We start from the raw sequence: 7,141 nt of genomic DNA, 5'->3' as shown, positions 1-7,141 counted from the left end.
CATGGTTAGTCAGCATGTTTTTAGAGATTGATCAGAGTGGCTTTGTCTATTTTCGAGTCCGCGGGACCTCCTCTAACCAATCCATCACCATAGACCATCATCATAGAAGATCTTTTGGTCGCCAAAGCGTGGGAGGTAGTTCCAGCTGACTCGATTCGCAAATCTTACAATATTCTTTACAATGCTCCATAAAGTCGAGAATGAGGATGATGTACCACTGTCAGTTTTAAGAGGCACACTGAGAAGCATTCATGAGAAGGGAAGCATACCGACCCTATGCCGGTGACAACACAAGTCAATGTCAACGCAAGAAGAAGCATGTCATGTCACAATCTGCGAGTTTTGTAAATGATAACGAATATGTGAACGAGTTGGAACAAGCAGCCCTCAATGGGTTCATTATGGTAATCAGATACTCGGAATAGAACAATTGGCCACTGACTAATCAGTTCTCGCTGCGTCAGATGCGTACCTAGGGTTACTGCTCCTGGACTTCATCTCATAGCTCCGATATTGGTCTCACGAAAAACAAAGCAATGAAAAGGTATTTTGTTTGTTTATTATTTTTGTGATTTTTTCCAGCAGTGAGCATGCATGTTAGCAAAAAGAAGCGACGAAATTGGTGCGGAATTTCTTTGTTTCGCGATGAGATGAATATATGTACAGTGAGATGGAAAACGGAACAGTTCCCCTATATCGCGGACATCGTAATTAAAAAATAGCACTAAAAAGGCTTCAGTGCAGAAATGTTGTTTTGCTATTTCGAACTGGTTTGAGAATTGTTATGAACTTGAGTTCTACTTCCATGAATAAAGAATGGTAATCTAGAATAATATTAAATTTTGGTTTATTCTTATTTATAAATTATTAAACGAATACTGATTGAAGTAATATTCTAAGTTAAAAAGTAAATACGAAAACAGAAATGGAAAAAAATAGATAAGCAAATAAGAAACAAAAAAAGTATCAAAAAATAAAAAAAATAAAAAGTTAACTAAGAAAGGTTGGAACACCCTGATGGATGAATAACATTGATTTTACGTTATGATTCTTTTATACAAAAAATATTTTAAACAAATATGAGAAAAAAAATTTGTTTCGATATAACGTAACCTCGATATACCGTAACGAAAATAAAAATTGAGTTACGTTATATCGAGGTATGACTGTAATACCAATCCTAAAAGCTACAGCGCATTATTATCACTGTAGGCTTCTTGAGAAAGGTTCGGTAAAACTCTTAGATTTCAAGTAGAGGTAACTGAAAGTTGAATAAGAAAGAACTTTGTATTCTTTCGGGTGGATTTTAAAAACTCTGCATACTATTTAGTTTTCTAAACTCCTATTGTCGCTGCAGCAATGAAACCAGTGAAAATGTCTCAGTAGGTGTGAAACAGACCTACTGAGAGAAAAGATGTGTTAAATGTTTCTATGTGCTAGTTAATTAACAAATGCTCCTATAAGTTAATTTGTTGCAATTTTTTTAACTAAATTGAAAATTAACGACCAATAAGTTGTATTGGGATGTATAGAACTGATTTTTTTAAACCATCCTAGAAGTTATTCTAACAGAGAAGAGAGGTTAGTTTGTTGTGGTCAGATCGCCATTTGAAAGCTCGTAGGAATTGTCAGGCCACTGAATTGAAAGCTGGCGAAAAAAGTTTGAATTACCTACTAATATTTAATTTATAATGTATTCTGGGTTCGAAGCAAATAAAAAAATCCTTTGAAAATCCAACATCCAACAAATCCAATCCAACATTCTATTTACGGCGAGCGCAACACCTATGGTTTTTTGAACATATCAAGAATTTTGGGAATCCTACGAGATTTCTATATTCTACATCATTTGAAATATTTAAGTCGTATTAGAAAAGTTAAAAAAAAGTTAGGTCCCCTAAAATTTCTCATTAGTTACTCCAATGTTGATCGGCCGATCATTCCGAAGCTATTGGAAAACATTGTATTTTTTACAAAAAAAATGAAAACCTTAAAAAATGCATTGCATTCAAATGAACGCAAATAGATGAGAACGGATAAAAGTAATGGAATCTATCCCCCTAAAGCTATATTTTGATCTCTATCTTGCCTAAAGCAGTATGTAGTCTAGCTGGAGTGAACAATGAATGGCGCTTCTATTGATATTTAGCTTTTGAGTAATATGTATCTGCAAGTAAGTGGAACGGTGTGATTTCACATTCAAATTTTACGGACATGAAGCATGGACGTTAAAAAAAGCGGACTAGAGAGCTTTCGAAGTTTTCGAGCGTAAAGTGCTGCGTGCATTATGAATCACGAGCTGTATCAAGTGTGCAAAGAAGAAAACAATGCAAATAGTATAAAATACGGCAAACTTTAATGTGCTGGTCACTTAGTGCGAATGTCTCAAGAAAAATAACGAAAACTAAATTCAACAGAGAACAACGAACATCAATTCGCTTTTGATACGAACATTATTTTAAGCTTTTAGTGGAATGTATTTACTTGTCATAAGACAAGTTTGTACTATTCCATTTAATTCCACTACTTTATTTTACCTTTGACAGATACGTATTTCGACCTCAACAGTAAGGCCGTCTTCAGTGTCTCGTACTTGACTCGACTCGACGCTTCATTGTTTTTAACAAAGGAGAACCAAAGAAAACATACAATAATGATGTGAAGTGACAAGTGAAGACATTCCACTAAAAAAGCTCAACATAGTTTTCTTAATACAATAATGATTCAAATAGATGATTAAATCTCCACCATAAGTTTTTCTATTTTGAATTAGGTGCTTTTCAACTCACGATTGATTTGAATCGTTCATGAGTTTTAGTACATTAGGTTTTTCCCAATGTACTGCGATTCAAGACTGTTGAAATGAGAAATGAAGCTTATGAGCCCTCCATTCAAACAAAACTTGTACAACCCCTTATTCCCCCATTTTCAAAGTGGTATGAAAAACGCGCAGGCTACCATGATGGGTATCGTCGCTACCAAACCAGCCATCACCCACTTCATCGCCGGGTTTGCCTGATGTGGGCGATTCGCTCTCCGTCAAAGCGATGCGATGTGCCATTTGTTTTGGTCGCGTAGTTTCCACGCACACACTAACAACATTGGCACTTTTCATTCATTCTTTTGCTCATGCATCGTCCTCTCGTGCTTTGTCAAAGCTCAGTCGTGAATGTGAGTTCGTTCCAGTCGGTTCGATTTGTAGTTTGATCCTGGGAACAATAAAATTGTTTCGGACGTCGTGACGTGTGATATTCGTTGTTGTTATTGTTTGTTAGTGTGCCATTGTTTTTTTTTGTGTACTGTTATCTCCCACCACCGTATATTGCTCTCTATCCGTTTCCTCCATTCTACGCTGAGCTTCTGGTGGTCGGTTGGGCGATTGGTGGAGCGTTGTCCTTCGCTCATACCTTGGTCGCGATGAACCGTCTTCTGTGACTTGTTTGCCATTCGATTGGCCAAGGCAGGCGGCTCAGGGGAAGTGAGAAACAGTCTTTTCACTTCATTGTGATTATTTTTCCATCGTTCTTTCGTCATTCAATCATCGATACTGCGCGACCATCTATACTGTTGCAGCCCAAGGGACGTTCGAAGGGAAACAGTGCAATCAATTCTAATTGGAAATGGAATGGTGAAGAGTACCGCGAGCGGCAGACTGAAAATTGATTCCGTTTTCCGAAATGCAGCGTGAAACGGTGTTAGCAAGGAATTTATTTCGATAAAATAAGTTCTACAGTGTTTGAAAAATTCAGGTGTGTTCTCTAGCTCAGTCAGTGATTTGCTTGGGTATGTGTGTAAGTAATGGACTTCTAGCTGTGCACAGTGGGATACGCTGAGCTGTGGGCACAATGGCTTGAATATCATTTTATTTTGAATAGGGGGAAAGACGGCTTTGGCAGGTTTTGTTCTATTGGCCGGGGGGGTTTTTGTCGACCTAATTTTCTGAAATTTGGCCACAATATTCTTTGATTTGCAAAGAATGTTTAGGCCAAATTTGAGCATAATCAGTCATAAAAAAAACCCTGACAATAATAGAACAAAACCTGCCAAAGCCGTCATTCCCCCTATTTGTTTAAATTTTTATTACATTTATTATCGATATAGGGGAACTGTTCGACACCTCATCTCATAGTTCCAATGTCCATCCCATCAAAAGCAAAGCAATGAAAATGAATTAGATTAAATTTTAAATTAAGAAATTTTGTTTCTTTTATTTTTGTGATTTTTTTCAGCGGTTAGCACGCATGTTAGCAAAAAGAAGCGTCAAGATTAATGCTGTATTTCTCTGTTTTGCGTTGAGATTAATATATTTTCATTGAGGTGGAAAACGGAAATTCTTAATATGTTTACCCCATCCCTTCCTTGATGGGACTGACTACATTTTACTCGAATGACCTGTTTTTCATTAGACAGAAAGATGCATCTCGTTGATGATGTAAATTTCACACGTCGACCACCGTATATCGTGCACGTCGACTCAAGAATAACTGACTATATTTATTCACTGCCAAGCCTGCCAAATGTTCAAATCATTCAAACGGAATCTTGCAGTTCAGTGTCCCACAGTGCGCTATACAGCCGTCAGACCAGAGTGTGCGTGGCGCGATTCTTGGTAGCGAGTGGCCAAGCAAAGAAGAACGATGAACAGTAACCATGGATAGAAAACAAACCCCATAAAGAAGCAACAACGCAACGGCCCTCAGAGCGAGCGGAGAATGAATCTGAATCGGACTGGCAAAGTAGGTGGTCGAAAGAAAACATTGCTGAGCATCGCTTCACGGGAAAACGGTCGAGTCGAGACCGTCGTCGTCGGACGGGTGAATGACGTTCCGATGATGTTCTTCCATTCAAGCGATCCAAGCAATCAAGGTGGCCTCAATTATTGCGAAATAACGTGTCGTCGGTTTGTTTTGGTGTTTTTACTGATACAAGTGCTGGAAATGTGTTGAGTCGACACACCTGGTGTCTGATAATCGAATTCAAATTGAATGTTCCAAGAATCAGTGATAGTAACCAACGAATCAATTTGGTGTAGTGGTGAAATTTAATTTTGCAATCAGAATATAGTTCTATGTGCTCGGAAGTGAAAATCAGAAATGTCATGGAATGTGAGGCTGCTTCACCACCTGTGACAAGCCAACAGTGTTCAGTGTTGTAGCTCTCCGAACAGGTACTCGTCCGGAAAGAGGATTATTGTGGATTTTCTTCCGTCATCGGAATCGACACCAGCCGGGTCCGAGCGGCTTCACGGGCGGCAGAGAGCACAAACACATTCAGCAGAAACAGAAGAGTGTGTCTCTGTGGAGCACCTATAGATATAGGTGGTAGCTGCCTGCCTATCTAGAGCGCCGCCGGTGCAGCAAGGAGGAAGGCCAGAGCGGACAGTAGCAGCAGCAGTAGCTATAACTTGGAAAAAAATATATAGCAAAGCAGCAAAACCAGATTAGGTAATGTACTACAACAATCAAGCTTTCGTAATTAGCGGGTAATTGATTTGCACAGGTTGTTCTCTTGGATGGGATTGCTGGGAAGGGAGAGTCTGGTAGGGGCTTTAAAACTGCACACTCCATATCATCAACTTTGTTGGTGGGGCAAAAAAGATTGAAGGGAAACAGAAGCAATTGTCAATTAGAACCATTCAGAACAATGTTATCAAAACACGTTCAGGAGATATATATTGCTATTATGTAAGTTAAGGCTGCAGCCATGGTAGTAAGAAAATATACACAAGTTGTTTTTCATTACCTTATGATTATGAATGTTGCATATTCCTAATTGAAACTCGACTGAATATCATAATTTAATACGTCAAAGCCAGTTATTCAACATATATCTGTATTATTACGGGTTGGCGTTAAAAACTACGGTTGGGGTAGTATTTATCTCCTCTTGTTATCTCAAACGGAACCGGACCAAACTGGAAAGGCACCAAAAAATTGTAATTAATTTACCGTGGAAATTACGAAGAATTTCCACGAAATGTTTTTATAATCTCCATGGATTTTTTTTCGGAATTTAAACTGTAATTTTTTTTTAATTTCTCCGAAAAATTCTTTGGCATTCATTGGTACTTCTCTTTTCTGAAAAAATTTGAAAACTATTTTCCGTGGAATTTCGTAAAAACTTCAAAGTCCCATGAAAATTCCGAAGAATTTTCAGTGAAACTTCCAAAGAATATCTTCTTATGGAATCTAATTTTATCACCTAGATCATAGTTTCCCAAAGTGGTGGGTCGTGACCCCCCGCAGCCTGTGTAAATCTTATGGAAGGGGATCGCGACCCCCCAACTTTGGGAAGCTATGACCTAGATACATTATTGTAACTGTTTTCTTCAAATCACACAATCCTCAAAATTCTCACGAGAATTAAAACATATTCAGTTGATGAGGTTTTAAGCATATTCTGTGTCGGACAAATGTCTAGTCGATATTGGGCAAAAGTTCTGTCAAAGTCCGTTAGTTTTTGAGTCTAACCCAAATAGCACAGTTGAGACCGATTTGGTTACAACAACTCATATATGACTGGATTTGCTCGTACATAAGTGGCAGCCACTCGGTGCTGCTTGGGAAGTCGGCCAATGTTGAGTAAGTTATTGCTATTGTATTTAGGTTCAAGCTTGATAAGTGTATCGATTTTTGCCTTGCTCGTACAACAGAGTTGTACCGAAAGGCTACATGATCACTCCAAAAACGAATTTTCGATAGGAGGCCCAGAGACCCATAGTGTTATATACAAATCAACCCAAACAACTGGTCAGTCAGCATAGGATCAGAAGTTATAGCCAAAATACTATTTTTTATGCCCAAAACACGCTAAAAAATACTTATTTCTATTTTTAGTATTTTTTGCACGAGAAAAGCACCAACCCCGCTAGGTGGATTAATAGGATTTTTCAATTAATCGCAGGGTAAACCTATGGAGGAATTCCCGAAAGAATTTGCGGAGGATTCAGCAACTCTTTCGAAATCTCCTTCTGGAATTGTTCCGGGAATTCCGTCTGGAACTTCACCAGTACTTCATTCTGAAACTCCTCCAAAAAATCTCCTGAAGAACAATCCAGGAATTCCTTCGGAAATTCCTGAAGGGATTCCTTCAAAACATCTTCATGAAACGAAACCAGTAATTACTTCGGAAAACCTTCCGG

The 7,141-nt window shown here is 38.3% G+C and overlaps 1 protein-coding gene across 7 annotated transcripts in view; it reads left to right on the top strand.

The window, feature by feature from the left end:
* Positions 1-3,164: 3,164 nt before the first annotated feature.
* Positions 3,165-7,141, top strand: part of LOC134223734 (DENN domain-containing protein Crag) — a 77,197-nt gene continuing 73,220 nt past the window's right edge. For 2 of the 7 annotated variants that reach the window (XM_062702927.1, XM_062702921.1), the window contains exons 1-2: positions 3,493-3,791; positions 4,549-5,444. The gene's annotated coding sequence lies outside the window, so the exon portion shown is untranslated. Of the gene's footprint in view, positions 3,271-3,492; positions 3,792-4,548; positions 5,445-7,141 lie in introns of those variants that run through there. The other 5 variants (XM_062702925.1, XM_062702926.1, XM_062702924.1 and 2 more) reach the window with 5 other exon arrangements.

The sequence above is a fragment of the Armigeres subalbatus genome, chromosome 3 (genome assembly GCF_024139115.2).
Source record: "Armigeres subalbatus isolate Guangzhou_Male chromosome 3, GZ_Asu_2, whole genome shotgun sequence".
NCBI lineage: Eukaryota > Metazoa > Arthropoda > Insecta > Diptera > Culicidae > Armigeres > Armigeres subalbatus.
This window is presented reverse-complemented; position numbering and strand designations above follow the sequence as displayed.